Genomic DNA, 17,709 nt, shown 5'->3' on the forward strand with positions numbered 1-17,709 from the left:
TTAATTCTAGTTATTTTCTAGCAGGTATTTCAAATTTAATTTTGATTGAAAAAAAAATCTCAAAAACATTGTTATCTCTGGTATTTCACATTTCATTTTGCTTGAAAAAAATTATTCTCGAAAACGAACTCTGTGATATCAATAATGAATATGTATTTGTTTTTGAGGAAGAAGTCCTTTGATCACATAGGATTTGCACATAGAATAGCAAACTTTGCTATTGCCTCATGGCAAAAGGAAAATTTGAGATAAATATTGTTGCAAGATATCACACTCAGTCAGAAGTGATAAGTATTGTATTTTGTATAAGTCTATTATTTAGGAGATATAATCAACATATATCACTGTAATTAATCAATAATTAATTAATTAATGGATCAAGTAGGGAAATTCACTCTAAAGATATGGATTAGAAACTCTTTTTATAATGACATACGATACTAAGGGGAGATAATATTCAAAGGGAGATAATTCTTGTAATTTCATAATGTACATTGCATATGGGGAGACAACTCTTTTTAAGGGATGACGATACCATTAGCAGATGATAATAACATAACATTTGCAGAGAATATATACACTGTATTGCACATTTAATTAGGGCTTTTCACCATTTCGGTGAAAAGACCTATTGTTTTTGTTCTGTTTTTTATTATTATTATTAGCATTATTATTATTATTATTCTACACTTTTTTGTGTTCAAAATGATAAGAGGTATGTCAATGCCTTATTGTTATATTGTATGGCATGAGTTGAAGGGGTGACCGCAACATTTTTAAGTAGGTTAAAAATCCAAGATGGCCGCCATGACGTCATACCTAAAAAGTTTAAAACAGCCATAACTCAAAAACCGTTTAAGATACAGCAAATATTTTTGATGTTTTATGTAGATCGTTTAAAAGACTAACTTTTATTTAATTACAGCAATTAGGTCAAAGGTCAAACCAAGGATTTATAAGTGAGAAGGATTCGTGACTGTCTCTTTACATTACTAAACTCCACGCGAGACGCCTATGAACAGGGAATAAAAACCGTTTTTCTCAACAAATACTTGTCTTATCGAGTCAAACGAAACACCATTGTAAAGTTTATTAAATTTCACGACGTTTATTACTTGCTTTAAAGACGGAATATTTAGAGGATATGTCTTAAATTTTCGTTAAAAAAGATCGACAGCTCATGAAATGACGGCCCGCTTCAGAAAGTAAGACGGTAACCATCGCACCCGCAAGCTACATCAAAGGCTGCGCCGGCGGATATCAAAGGAAAATCAGTCGTCGTCCAACGTCACGGTCAGTGCACAAACACAAAAGCGCCTGCCTTGGACTTCCCCAAAACGCAGTGTGACTTATCCTTCTTATATACGTCCTTGGTCAAACAAAAAAGTTCGCTATGGGGTCAAAGTTCACGAATTTTTATTTTTTTTAATTTGCGAATGTCATTCTGATGAATTTGGTGTCTTTTATTTTTCGGTAGCACTTCCGGTTAATGCTATATGCCATTTTGAACAATCCTTTGATCTTTGCTAAATTCCCGCCAAAATGTTTAACATTATATATTGTCGAACTGAATGACTAATATAGTCTGCAATTGCTATAGAAAAGACCCCTCTAATGTTCTCTAATGTTTGATATGATTTTCATCTTCATTAAAAAAAAAATGGTCGCGATGACGTCATATCTTAAAATTTAAAAATGCTTATAACTCACTTACAGTTCTTTTCACAGATTTCATCCAATAATATTTTTTGCAGATAATCTTAAGCGTAAGAGTAAAATTTTAAAGGTCCTGTTTTTAACAATAAACTTGAAAACTTTTCTCCTGAAGTTCTGTAAGGTCTAGGATCTTCATATTTCATATATAAGATGTCCAGGGGATGGGCTATAAAGTCAGATACTAGGAATGACCTTGACCCATATTCAAGGTCACATGAGTCAAATATGTTCAAATCTTTAAATGACTCAACAATAACCAAAATGACAAGAGTCTTCATACGTTCAAGGTCACAGGGGTCCAGAGTTTAAATATACATACCAGGGTATATATACTTAACAACACCGCAAGTCAGATGACGTTAAGGCGCATTCGATCTCGTTATCATTTGCTCGAACGAATTTGGAAATATGAATTGGATTAAGATGAGAGTTCTCTTCGGCTGATCAAACTTCATGCAGATCTTCACTAAAACACTTTTATTCAGGACTGAAAGTCAAGGTCATTTATTGGTTACAACTTCAAAACCCATGCATTACCTAGTTCTTTACTTACCTGGCAAGGACGGTATTGTAAACTAAATATAGTGAAAAGCCCGCCAAATTGTCTGACAATTTCTAGTTCATATTATAGTCGTGTACAACAAAAAAAAATAACATAAATAAACTTCAATCTGGGTAAGTAAGATGTTTGTTGTCAAGGTTGTTAGAGTTGTCTCCCTTCATGTCACACCACAATTGAACAGAGATTTTGTGTCAAAGTAGTAAGATTTGTCCCGCTGATACTTTAACCAAGATTTAACAGTTTTGTTTTTGACAAAGCATAATTGATGTTAAATCATGTATATATTAAAAACCAGAATACTTATAACATAAATTGTTTAGCTTTTGTTGTCAGCGCAATCAATACCTTATTCTACATATGGCAGTGTCGTGGATTTTTTCCTAGGATGCATTAAATTATCTTAAATAGTTTTATTCTGAAGTAAAATATAAAACTCAAAATTTCAATTGATGGTAATAGTATAATTAAAGCAAGAAACTTTTGTTAATGAAGAAAAATACTAAATTGTCTGCTCCTGTTTTTAATTTCAAACAAGAGGCCCAAGGGCCTTAACGGTCATCTGACTCATGGCACAAAACAACAGTCACAGTATAATGGAGTGGTTAACAATTAATATAAGCAATACAAGGAACTTTTTTTTGAATATGTAAGTTTCTGAAATAGGTAAAGGTCATTTGTTGAACAAACTTGGTAGCCCTTCATCCATATATGGTATTAACCCATTCAAGGATGAAGGAGGAGTCGGATTTCAAAGCCAAATATCAGCAAAGCTCCCATTTTGGACCCCTGACGTTCTATCCCCATGGGTCTTACCTCGTCCTTTATAAAATATGTTCCCCCTTCTGAGCCCCGCCCCTCTGTCCCCTAGGGTCTTACCTAACTCGTTTATATTAAATATGATTGTCCTTCCCCAGTGATGTTTCACACAAAATATGGATGCATTAATCCACAAGGGTTAGCAAGGAGTAGGCTTTTAAAGCAAAATTTAATCAAAATTCCCCATTCTGAGCCCCGCCCCTCTGTCCCCAGGGGTCGGACCTAACTTGTTTATATAAAATATGACAGTCCTTCCTCTACGATCTTTTACGCAAAATATGGATGAAATCCACTAAAGGGTTAAGGAGGAGTAGGATTTTAAAGCTAAAACAAGTACTCATTGTAATGGACACTAATACATAATCCCCCAAACAACCCCCTCCCCATCTCCACCTGCGACAAATTAAGAATGCAGTTGCACAGTATATGAACATTTTGAAAGAAATTTTGAGGTACTTTTACATTCAATGAATTGCAGACGAAAATTTGAAAACAGGAGGTTTGCCCAGCAAAAATCTTTCAAAATTTTTATCATACTGACAAGCATCCCTTTATAACCCTTTATACTAAATTTCATTGAAATCAGAGACCAAAATATAAAAACAGGAAGTTGGCCCAGTGGCCATCTTGGAATACCAAAATCTTTACCAAAATGTTTGCATGTTGTTCGCCATCCCTTAAAACCTCTACAGACTAATTTTTGTTGAGATCAGAGACTGAAACCTGAAAACAGGACGTGGGCTCGCAGCCATCTTGGAATACTAAAATCTTTATGAAAATATTTGCATGTTGTTTGCCATCCCTTTAAACCTCTAGACTAATTTTTGTTGAGATCAGAGACTGAAACCTGAAAACAGGAAGTGGGCTAGCGGCCATCTTGGAATACCAAAATCTTTATAAAAATGTTTGTATGTTGTTCGCCATCCCTTAAAACCCCTATAGACCAATTTTCATTGAGATCAGATACTGAAGACTGAAAACAGGAAGTGGGCCAGTGGCCATCTTGGAATACTAAAATCTAAAATTTATATAAAATATGATTGTCCTTCCCAAATGATGTTTCACACCAAATATGGATGAAATCCATCTAAGGATGAAGGAGGAGTAGGATTTTAAAGCTTAAATTAAGAAAATTTGCCCTTTTGGGGCCCTGCCCCTCTGACCCTAGGGGTCCGACCAGGCTCATTTATATAAAATATGATTGTCCTTCCCTAATGATGTTTCACACCAAATATGGATGAAATCCATCTAAGGATGAAGGAGAAGTAGGATTTTAAAGCTTAAATTAAGAAAATTTGCCCTTTTGGGGCCCTGCCCCTCTGACCCTAGGGGTCCGACCAGGCTCATTTATATAAAATATGACTGTCCTTCCCTAATGATGTTTCACAAAATATGAAATCCATCAACCCAAGGATGAAGGAGGAGTAGGATTTTAAAGCTTAAATTAAGAAAATTTGCCCTTTTGGGGCCCTACCACTCAGCCCCTAGGGGTCGACCAGGCTCATTTATATAAAAATATAGATTCCCCCTAATAATGTTTCACACATAAAATAGGATATGGACATCAACCCGGATGAAGAGAGTAGATTTTAAAGCTAAAATAAGAAATGCCCTTTGGGCCCACCCCAGCCCCTAGGGTCCGACCAGCTCATTTATATAAAAATGATGTCTTTCCAATGATATTTCATACCAATATGGATGAAATCCATCTAAGGATGAAGGAGAAGTAGGATTTTAAAGCTAAAATTAAGAAAATTTGCCCTTTTGGGGCCCTACCCCTCAGCCCCTAGGGGTCGGACCAGCTCATTTATATAAAATATGACTGTCCTTCCCTAATGATGTTTCACACCAAATATGGATGAAATCAACCCAAGGATGAAGGAGGAGTAGGATTTTAAAGCTTAAAATTAAGAAAATTTGCCCTTTTGGGGCCCCACCCCTCAGCCCCTAGGGGTCGGACCAAGCTCATTTATATAAAATATTCTTTCCCCAATAATGATTTTCACACCAAATATGGATGAAATCCATCCAAGGATGAAGGAGGAGTAGGATTTTAAAGCTAAAATTAAGAAAATTTGCCCTTTTGTGGGGCCCCACCCCTCAGCCCCTAGGGGTCGGACCAGGCTCATTTATATAAAATATGACTGTCCTTCCCTAATGATGTTTCACACCAAATATGGATGAAATCAACCCAAGGATGAAGGAGGAGTAGGATTTTAAAGCTTAAAATAAGAAAATTTGCCCTTTTGGGGCCCCACCCCTCAGCCCCTAGGGGTTGGACCAAGCTCATTTATATAAAATATGATTGTCCTTCCCCAATAATGCTTCACACCAAATATGGATGAAGTCCGCTTAGTGGTTAAGGAGGAGTAGCGTTTTAAAGGAAAAAGTTTACGCACGACGGACGGCGCACGGCGCACGGCGCACGATGCACGGCGCACGGCGCACGACGACGGACGAATCACGATGACTATAGGTCATCCTGACCCTTTGGGTCAGATGACCTAATAAAAATTAATGTTTGTCGGCGGTGTTACATTATTAAATTTGTTTTCTTGTTTCACGGACAAGTGCAGATTACGTATAGTTACGAGACCGTGTTTTGTGAAGGTCAAATCAACAGTGAAGGTCAAATCAACAGTGAAGGTCAAATCAATAGTGAAGGTCAAATCAACAGTGAAGGTCAAAATAGTGAAGGTCAAATCAACAGTGAAGGTCAAATCAACAGTGAAGGTCAAATCAATAGTGAAGGTCAAATCAACAGTGAAGGTCAAACCAATAGTGAAGGTCAAATAAACAAGTACATAATTATCTAAAAGATTTTTTTTTATTAGCTTTACATCCTATTAACAACCAGAGTCATGAAAGGATATGCCAGGTTTGTTGGTGGAGGAAAGCCTGAGTACCAGCAGGAAGACCACGGACCAACAGTCAGTACCTGGCAACTGCCCCACATGGGATTTGAACATGTGACTTAGAGATGGAGGGCTTGTGGTAATATATGTCATACTAACTAGGCCACTGCAGCCCTTATCCTAAATGCATTTTAATAAACAAGAGGCCCAGAGGGCCTGTATCGCTCACCTGGTTTGTAATGCCAAATAATGTTCTGAATACAGGTTCATTGTTTCTTTTCTGAAGGAATTTTGATATCTACCGCTAAGTCCCCTATTGGGCTCCACCCCTCCTGTCCCCAGGAAGTCAGAGCCAAAGTTCTGTTCTCCTTCCCCAAGGAAGGTTTTTGGCCAAATTTGGTCACAATCCAAGCAAAACTCTAGGACAAGTAGCGATTTATAGGATTTACCTCTATTTCCCCTATTGGGCCCCACCCATCCTGCCCCCAGGGGCCAAAGCCAAAATTTATAAAAGTTCTGTTCCCCTTCCCCCAAGGATGTTTGTGGCCAAATTTGGTTACATTCCATGCAGAACTCTAGGACAAGTACCGATTTATAGGATTTACCTATAATTCCCCTATTGGACCCCGCCCCTCCTGCCCCCCGGGACCAGTGCCAAAATTTATACAAACTCAGTTCTTATTCTCCCAAGGATATTTCTGGCCAAATTTGGTTACATTCCACTAGCTCTATGACTAGTAGCGATTTAAAGGATTTACCTCTATTTCCCCTATTGGGCCCCACCCCTCCAGCCCCCGGGGGGCCAGAGCCAAAATTTATACAAGTTCTGCTCCCCTTCCCCCAAGGATGTTTGTGGCCAAATTTGGTTACATTCCATGCAGAACTCTAGGACAAGTACCGATTTAAAGGATTTACCTATAATTCCCCTATTGGACCCCGCCCCTCCTGCCCCCCGGCGGGCCAGAGCCAAACTTTACACAAGTTCTGTTCCCCTTCCCCCACGGATGTTTGTGGCCAAATTTGGTTACAATCCATGCAGAACTCTAGGACAAGTAGTGATTTAAAGGATTTACCTCTATTTCCCCTATTGGGGCCCCGCCCCTCCTGCCCCCGGGGGGCCAGAGCCAAAATTTATACAAGTTCTGCTCCCCTTCCCCCAAGGATGTTTGTGGCCAAATTTGGTTAAAATCCATGTAGAACTCTATGACAAGTAGCGATTTAAAGGATTTAGCTCTATTTCCCCTATTGGGCCCCGCCCCTCCTGCCCCCGGGGGACCAGAGCCAAAATTTATACAAGTTCTGTTCCCCTTCCCCCAAGGATGTTTATGGCCAAATTTGGTTACATTCCATTCAGAACTCTATGACTAGTAACGATTTAAAGGATTTACCTCTATTTCCCCTATTGGACCCCACCCCTCCTGCCCCCGGCGGGTCAGAGCCAAACTTTACACAAGTTCTGTTCCCCTTCCCCCAAGGATGTTTGTGGCCAAATTTGGTTACAATCCATGCAGAACTCTAGGACAAGTAGTGATTTAAAGGATGTTGACGGACGGACGGACGGACGGACGACGGACGCCGCGCCATGACATAAGCTCACTGGTCCTTCGGGCCAGGTGAGCTAAAAATAGTTCAAATGTTTTAAACACAGTCTAACTGCTAAAATTCTAATATTAATAATTCTAATATCTATACATGTAATTTAATTACTTTAAGATACATTAATTTGTTTTTCTTTGATTAAATAAAGCAATTACAAATATGATAAAAGATGCTCCACTGCCAACAGAGCATAATTGATATTCGTCATTTGAACAATAATTGGTGTTTTAATCGTGTATATATGCCTAATTAACACAAAATATAATATGAAATAATTTATTTTGCCTTTGGTGCATGCACAATCAGTACTTTATTCCATATAGAAGCTCAATGCTGGTTATGGTGTAAAGAAAGTAACTTTTTCAACTTAAAGAAAATACTAAATCATCAGCTCCTTTGTTTGATAGTGAAAAAATACCATTTGTCAGTGTGTGGAGCATCTTTGATTCATGAATATATTGCTAATTTTTTTATATTTTTTTTTTATTTTGCAAAATAATGTCATGATATTACATGTGTTGTGAAGTGGATTATTAGTAGACAGAATAATACGAATAATTGTGGGCTCAATCAATTTATAACATGTATAGTAATACCTCTCTAACTCAAACCACAAGGGACTCGGTTAATAATTTGAGGAATACGAGGTATTTTCAGGCATCGACAGTCAAAGTCTTTGATACCAATGTATGACAAACTATGCATGTAAAATGACATTTGAATTAACATTTTTTTTTTCCATTTAAACATGTTTAAAAGCATTTTAATTATCTTAAAAGTGATTTTCAACTGTTGTGATAATAGAATTCATTATAGATGGATAAACACACTCATTCAAATGGGACTAATTTCCATACGTACCATGTGATACCTGATAACGTTAGTGCGGGACTAGTATCTGCAGTGGTGATGGAATAACACTTTGTAATCTTCCCACTGAAATGACGTTAGCTCGTGATATCATTTTTTTGACGTCATTCCATCACCAAAAGAAACAATAGTCCTGCACAAATGTTATCGGGTATTACATGGGTACATGAATTAGCCCGGCCAATTCCGTTAACCAACAAATCTATTGAGCGAAATACCGAGTGTTCAACATATGAATATGAATTAAGGAAAGCAAATTTATATCTGTTTGAGGAATAAGGGGTATTTGACGATCAATATCTGTTTGAGCTATCCTGAGGGTTTTGTGACATGAAATATACAGACCTATCTGGAGCATTAGGTCAGGACTATGTGATCAGTTTTGATGAAACTCGTATTCGAGGAATGCGAGTTCGAGTTAGAGAGGTTATGCAGTGTTATCATAATTTAAAATTCTCTCACCGCACTGTCAACGGAGCATTAAGATATTTAAACCGTGGAGAAACATAGAAATATGTCTTACATAATTATTAAGGTATAAGTATTAAATATGTTACGATTATTCTCAATGACTGAAACATACAATCAAGTACGGAACAATTGACCAATCGCAAGGCAGTATATAGTCACAACTCATGCTCGCAAATGCTCCTGTACTTATTCAATATCGCAGAAAATATTGAATACAAAATGCAAAGTTAGGTGTGGGTACTCAGTAAGTCTGATTGACAGCTGGCGATCTGTCCTATGTTACCTGAGCAGATATATTTATACTGCTTTTGTGTAATATATTTATATCTAGATGATATCAAGGGTGAATTTATCTGATGAAGTCAATTATTTTAATTAAACCTGTTAAACAGCTAATTACTGTAATTAGTAAATAGACGACAGATTCCATAGAAATCTAGTTTAATGCTTAAAGTGAATAGTCGTGTTGGGCAAAGAAAACCAGTCTAAATGCGTTCATTGGCCTTCCAAAAGTTCTCGCATATTAATACGACGGCCAAGTTCTGCTTATTTTTCCCAGTTCTGACCATTAAAGTAAAGAAAAATTGAAAGCATTGAAAGCGAGGCTGCGTGGAAATGTAACCACGGACATAGTGAGCCGGGAGGACGTTTTAGAATTTCCATACTTTAAATTAATTTCTTCGTACGCAGACAGATTTTGACGAGAGATTTTATTTTTCCATTTCATAAGAAATTATACTGGATACATTCACACCATTTTACCGACTTTAGCCAATCCTTGCCCGACTGTTCACTTTAAACATTATATTAACATATGAAATGAAACCATTGGTAAACCCAAAACTTGTGAAATAAGAAAAAAGTCATAATTTAACTGGAAAACTTGTAATTTAACTTTCCAACTCTTAAAATAACTTCCCTATTTGTAAAATAACCATAAGGTTGTAATATTTTACGCATTTTCCAGTTAAGTTACGAGTATTTTTCCAGTTAAATTACGACTTTTTCTTATTTAACGAGTTTTTGGGCTAACCAGTGTACTGAAATGTATCTTAAAATTTAAACTGAATATTTAGTTGCCGGTAGGTCCAGACCTATTCAGTAGATCTACCGATGGTACAATATCATTCAAACCCACGTTAGATAAGAATATTTTATATACACCCAGTAAAACAAAGATTTATTCCCTTCAAAGAAAAAGTGATTTTTTAATCTAATCAATAATTAAATTTTACCTGAATATAAACAATAAATAAACACTCCAATTAATGTAAACAAACTGAAAAGACTTGAAACCTCCCCAGGGCCCCAGACCCAATTTACCTCATATTCTTGTGTCATACTGACGAAAGTTATTTGACTCATTCACCCTGAAGACATATTTAGACCTCTTCCAGATAAAGGACTAGAACAGTTCATTATGAAATTTCAGGGGTGAATTAGTTAAATACTGGGAATGTGGTAATGTGACACTCAAAACAATGGCTGCTTCATTAAACTGATATAATCTATTAAAGCGCATATCTACCGCCAATTTTGTAAATAAAAAGAAGAAAAACTGAAGTCAATTTTCATCTTAATGATAAAACGTAAAATTACGTCAATTTCACAACATTTTTTACAATCAAAATTTGCCTTCGGAAAATTTATTGTTTTAAAAATTAACTTGTAAAATTATTTGTGAAAAAATTCAATGGGAAATTTAAAGTGGCAGCTAAAATTAACTTCAAACTAAAAAATTAAATGGCCATGCATCAATGCGCCATAGTGAAAAAATTTTTGTCAGCGTAACATGTAACTGTAAAAAGTAAGTAAAAGCATGGAAATTAAAATTGCCTACAGTACCTCATATAACAATATGAAAAATAGGTTTGTTATTGTTTTTTTTTGTCTATGAAATTCATAACCCCAAAAGATATTGAGAATAATGCTTATAATTTAATTAAAATAACTAACTCACTCAGGTACTAATTAGATACAAATTTCCGTGATTTTACTGACTTTTACAAAAAAAAAAAAAAAAAAAGTTGTGTTGCAGTGATATCTTAAAGGTCAATAACTGAAGGTCATAAAACTTGTATTATGAAAATACCCACAGTATAGAGAGAATTTTATTTTGACATTTGTTTTTTGGAGTTAGTATAATTCTGGCTATGTTTAATTTTCATCAAATTACACAACTTTAATTTAACCACATTGTCTTGAAAAAAAAATAATACAAATACATCACTTAACAGGTAAAATAAAAATAATATGCATTGAAAATTTGACCAATTTAAAATAAAATATTAAAACTAAAATTACATGGAAATTTGTACTGTAACATAAAATTTGCAAATTAAAATCATTAAAGCTTCCAAAAATTTTTATTTATGCTCATTATATTATTTAAAAATAATTAAAATGAAGTATAAATGATCAAAGGAAACATTTTTGTACATTTAATTTAAGCTTATTTGCTCATTTGTAGGGACACTTTATAAAAATTTTCACTGATTTTTAATTTAACTGAAGAGAAAATAAAATTACAGCGCTATATTTTTTAAATTAGTAAAATTAATATATCAAAACCAGTATTGAAAATCGAATGGCACTAATTTATATCCGTAAACAATTACCCCAAATCTCATGTATTCATACTAATTGAGTGGTTTTAATTGCCAAGAAATTTCTATTCTATAAATTTCATTGTTTCTTTTCTGAAAATTTTAAATTTTATATCTAATTCCCCTTATTAAAATCCCTATATCATTTAAACCATATGGTCAAATTAAATTGAAAACTACGGAATTCAAATGAAACCCCAATGATTTTGCAAATTTTTAATAAAGAATTACAAAATCCACTCAAATTGATATCACAATTTACAATCTATTAAAATATAAAATTTGATGTTAAATGTAAATTACTACCTTTATAAATTGGGCCCCGCCCCTCTTCCAACTCACAAACTACGGAAAATTATATCAATTCTGTTCTTCCCCCAAAAATAATTACTTTTGAAATAAATTTTGAATCCAAATTTGGTTACAATCAATAACACGTTATATAGGACAAGTTTTTAAAAATTATTAAATTTAATTAATCATTTCTACTAACAGCCCCTCTACCCCCGGGGGGGTCAGATCAAAATTTTGTTAAATTTGTTTTCCCCTAAATTTGAAGGATTTTATGAAATTTGAATTAAAAAACACCAAACAGAGAATACAATTGAAACTAAAAGTAGATATATTAGATTTATCTCTATTAATTGGAATTAATTATGAAAAATTAAATCCTGAGTTTCAAGTAAAATTTATAAATTAGAATCAGTTCCTTAAGATCAAGGATGTTAAACTGCAAAATTTGTTAAATTAAATGCAAAACTTGAAAATTTTAAACTTAGTAATTATTTAAAGATTATATAACCTTATTACAAAAAAAAGTTGCAGCTCACCTCCTGCCCCCAGGGGGTCAATTAAAATTTATACAAGTTCTAAAAAATTAATCAGCATTTTTTTGATGTTTTAAATTTAAAAATTAAATTAATTTTAATTACATTTACAATTTTTGAAAATTCTATACTAATTAATTTATATAATATTTAAAATCAAAATTTTTTCCCCTATTGGGCATAATGTAAATGGGTAAAATTTCCCCGGGGGTAAGCCAAAATTTATATACAAAATTTAAACTGTAATTGTTCACCCAAATTTTTTGGCCAAATTTGGTTACCTAATCTACATGTTAAATTTTAGTAACTAGGGAAATTTATAGGATTTAACTACGGGAAATTAAATCGCGTAACTATGGGAAATTAAATCAATCGCTTAACTACGGGAAAAACAAATTGCGTAACTATGGATAATTATAAATCGCATAACTACACAAAATCAAATTGCATAGCTATGGATAATTAAATAGCGTAACTTCACAAAATTAAATCACATAACTACGGGAAATTAAATCACATAACTATGGGAAATTAAATCGCGTAACTACGGGAAATGAAATTGTTTAATTACGGGAAATTAAATCGCATAACTACAGGTAATTTAATAGCCTAACTATGGAAATTTAGATCATTTTACTACGGGAAATTAAATTGCGTAATTATGGGAAATTAAATCGCATACATATGAGACAATAAATCGTGTTACTATGGGAAATTAAATCGCGTAACTACAGAAAATTTAATCGAGTAACTACGGAAAATTGAATTGTTTAACTACGAGGGAAATTAAATCGTGTAACTAGGGGAAATTGAATTGCATAACTACGGGGGAAATTAATCGCAATAACTACGAGAAAATTAATCGCGTAACTACGGAAAATTAATCGCAAATAACTACGCATAAATAGGAAAATTAATCTTGTAATTGTTTACAAAAAACAACTTGGTTTACAGTATCCTCCATATCGCCAAATGAAAGAGACATCTTTTTTTTTTATCTGGCTTACGTACATTTACATTTATATTATCTAAGGGAGACAACTCTACTGCAATCTGTAATCAAACAATCACGCTACAAAATGTATATACTGTACAAATAAATAATCATCTACGTATTGTATAAACTACAAACCCATGCTATGTGATTTTATAAACCATACTACAAATCCATATCAAGAAACATCTTCACATTTTTATATCCTCCATGCTGTATTATTTTAGCACACCACCATGCTACAGAGTGTTATATGAAAACCACCATGCTACAGAGAGTTATGAAAACCACCATGCTACAGAGAGTTATGAAAACCACCATGCTACAGAGAGTTATGAAAACCACCATGCTACCGAGAGTTATGAAAACTACCATGCTACATGAGTTATTAAAAACCACCATGCTACAGAGATTTATTGAAAACCACCATGCTACAGAGAGTTATGAAAACCACCATGCTACAGAGAGTTATGAAAACCACCATGCTACCGAGAGTTATGAAAACTACCATGCTACACAGTTATTAAAACCACCATGCTACAGAGAGTTATGAAAACCACTAACGCTACATGGATTTTTCTATGTAAAGATGAAATATTCTACATGTTATTCACACCTCTGCTACATTATACTTAATCAGAACCATCACATGCTACACACCTCTGCTACATTATCTTAATTAGATCCATCACAATGCTACACAGGTTTTTTTGGTAGGTAAGTATTTGTTTTTAAATTCTTTTAATTAAAAAGAATATAACTTTTTATTAGTACATTTTTTTTTATTGTTCCCCACAAAGAATAATAAAAAGATTTTTTAAATTACAAATATTTCTTTTTTTTATTGGAAAATAAGAAACCCACCACAAGTCAAAGGACAGAGAAATGAAACATGCTAAATTTGACCAAGAGTTCATAGAGAAGATCAACTATAGAATTAAAGAGGGGAGACAACTACTACTGCGTGCACACCAATCCCTGTACCTTCAATGGAAATAGTGAGGTGTGATGGTGTCCGTATAACGTTCGCTCAAAACTGTTACATTCAGGCAAATTGGAAATATAGATAATAAAAATAAATCATATGTTGCTACATTTACTGTTATGTATATTTTTAAAAATAATCATCTTGACCATGTGTTGATTTATATTATTATTATGATTGTTACATAAGCAGGTTTTAAATTTTACTTTTTTATTTACTCACCTAATTACATACGAACCTCAACACACGTTTTTGTCTGCCCTCTAATTACAGGTAACTTCATCGTCTGCGAATTTTAAGCGTTCATATTGCATGTCTTTACAGGTAACTTCATCGTCTGTGGTATAATTACAGGGTAACGTCCATTTGCCTGCCATCTAATTACAGGTAACTTCATTTCCTGCCTTCTAATTAAAGGTAACTCCTTTGTCTGCCTTCTTAATTACAGGTAACTCCTTTGTCTGCCCACTAATTACAGGTAATTCCAATAGCTGCCCCTTATTACAGATGACTTCATTGTCCGACCCTATATACCAATAACCCCTTTGTATGTCAACCCTTTAATTTATATCTTACTTAGATCCTCAGGTAGAATAACTAGTTCTCGCTCCGGTAGTCCCATGACCTGTCTGATCTGCATCGACTCACTCACCATCCGGTCTACAGCTTCCAGTAGTAGCTGGTAGCTACAAAACATAAACAGATGTTCAAATAAAACATATTTTATCTTAAAGTAATAATGTTGATCTCAACCAAATTTCTACTACAAAACATGAACAGATGTTTAAATAAAACATATTTTATCTTAAAGTAGAATAATTCAAAGTACAATGTTGATCTCAACCAAATTTCTATTACAAAACATGAACAGATCATCTGATGTTCAAATAAAAACACCTTTTATTCTTAAATTAAAATATTTCAATTTGTGATCTCAACCAAATTTTCACTATAAGTGTATTGTAATGACTAATTGGAATATTTGTTAATTAGTGCATTGTAATGTTACCACCGACCAAAGTCTTTTGTTAGTCCCCAACTAATTATCTCTATGAATATCTAAAGGTCCACTACCGATACATCAAATTAAAGCTTCTTAAAAACAAAAATAACTTAAGTAAATGTCTATTGATGGCCTACGATGAGGTTACAACACCAAACAAATGCAATATCCCCTCTGTAATCTATGTTAACAGTGAAGATTCATTTCGCTATATAGCCATCTGGCGCAGTGATAGTCTACCAACGAACGATAATTAGGACGACGGCGGGAAACATGAGACGACCTGTGTTATGAAAATTAACATTTTATTTTAATTAAATTGTTCAGAATGTGATGATGAGTATATTATTAAGGGTAAGTTAATAACTTTTGTGACTCTACAAAATTATCAATCTCGTCTCGAAAAATTAAAAGCCGTATCAGGAAGGTAGTGGGCCTTTATATATGCTTGTGTCGGTGTTAACTTAAAAGTTTCAACATCAGTCCAATCAAATTTAGGTAAGAGGTTTTACTATAATTTCTATTATGGATAACTAAAACTTTTCCAGAGATTTTTTTTTTCCAAAGATTTGAACACTTTTTGACAACAACACTAAGGTGAATGCTATTTAGGAAGTCTCGTTTTGCCTTTTTCTTTCTTTCTCTTTAATGATGATATATTACCATATTTTGCTCATATAACACACACTTTTTTTCAGATATTAACAAGTGAAAAATTGGAGTGCCCACTACGCCTAGGTACAAGCCATGTAAACTCATTTAGACAATTCAATACAATTCTGATATTTTTGCCATGTCATTTTTACTAAATGTTTGAGTGATAACATTTTCTCCCGTGACCTACCCAACTTTGTAGAGGTTTTTCTTGACAGGGACATGAGGGGTGTAGGCCATCTTGGAAAACATTTGTGTTGAGCTGGTGAAGAAAGTTTTCTTTTCTCTCGTCATCCTTGTCCATGTCCAGCAAGTCCTAGAATAATATAACTAATTGATTATCTCCCCTTAACCAATTTTATTATTTAATTATCTCCCTTTACTTGTTAACTGCCCTAAGTATTCCTTAATATGTCGACTAACTATTACCCCCGGTATCTATCAAACTAGGTATTAACTAGCAAATTATCTCCCTTTGTCCAGATTCGAATTAACAAGCTATCATTATCATATACAACTCCCCCTTCCCTTGTTTTGACTATCATATATCTTATGAAATTTTTTGAACCAACAAATTTTGTTATATATCACTTATATGATTAACTTTGATTTAAACATTCTATCTGAAAGTTATCTCCCTTTTACAACTTCATGTCCATGATATACATAGTAGCACAACATTTGACTATGAGACAGTCATGTGAAAATGTGAAACAAACGGTATAACTTGACAAAACTAGCCGTTATCTAATTCAGATCTCTGTGTACTCAGACATAAGTGTATGGCATTTTCCTTCGTAGTAAATAAAACCTGCACAATCCAAAAACCTGTCTATACCAGTCAAATATGCTGGTCCATATAAAAATAATTCAGTTTAGACAAGTTCTGGTTTTATGATCAATCTGACTTTGCTGTTACAATTAACTCATTCACCCCTGAAAACACATTTAGACTCTTCTAAATCAAAGACTAGACCAGTCCATTATGAAACTTCAGGGTGAATTAGACTGTCACCTCTTTTAGATCCTCGATAGACAAGTCCCAGATTCGGCCTTTCTCTCTCCTCCTCCGGGACCATCTCCAGATGTATTTGTTTCAGCTGCTGGACCAGGGTGAAATTGTAGTGTAGCTGTAAGAAAAAAAACATTAATTATCAAACCCTGGACTAGGCTCAATTGTAATGTAGCTGTAAGATAAAATATTAATTATCAAACCCTGTACTAGGCTAAATTGTAATGTAGTTGTAAGATAAAATATTAATTATCAAACCCTGGACTAGGCTAAATTGTAATGTAGCTGTAAGATAAAATATTAATTATCAAACCCTGGACTAGGCTAAATTGTAATGAAGCTGTAAGATAAAATATTAATTATCAAACCCTGGACTAGGCTAAATTGTAATGTAGCTGTAAGATAAAATATTAATTATCAAACCCTGGACTAGGCTAAAGTTGTGTAGAGTAACTTCGGGCAAATATTTCCTTTTATATCAAGCAATTTACCTTCGGGTTGTTATGGGCGAATATCTCCTCTTCAGTGATGTAGTTGTCGACGGGAGAACTTGGGCGGTCGGGAGTTTTTATACCACTGATGATATCAAACATCACCTGCCTAACCATCTGCTCTGCTTGTATCTGCTGCAAGTCTCGCTAAAATATCAATATATAATTTCATAATATCATAATGCTAGTTATTGATGTTAGCCAAATTTTCTTTGATTTTAACTGAAAAAGTTAAAAAAAAAAATTCA

The 17,709-nt window shown here is 34.1% G+C and overlaps 1 protein-coding gene and 2 pseudogenes across 1 annotated transcript in view; 2 read left to right on the top strand and 1 right to left on the bottom strand.

Annotated features, from left to right (window-relative positions):
• Positions 1 to 17,709, top strand: part of LOC138306379 (uncharacterized) — a 481,793-nt gene that overhangs the window by 419,066 nt on the left and 45,018 nt on the right. The gene's annotated exons all lie outside the window — the stretch shown is intronic.
• Positions 1 to 17,709, top strand: part of LOC138306396 (MYCBP-associated protein-like) — a 453,378-nt pseudogene that overhangs the window by 400,447 nt on the left and 35,222 nt on the right.
• The window catches only part of LOC138306553 (MYCBP-associated protein-like), a 28,409-nt pseudogene that overhangs the window by 1,490 nt on the left and 9,210 nt on the right, over positions 1 to 17,709 (bottom strand).

The sequence above is a fragment of the Argopecten irradians genome, chromosome 13 (assembly GCF_041381155.1).
Source record: "Argopecten irradians isolate NY chromosome 13, Ai_NY, whole genome shotgun sequence".
Taxonomy (NCBI): Eukaryota; Metazoa; Mollusca; class Bivalvia; order Pectinida; family Pectinidae; genus Argopecten; species Argopecten irradians.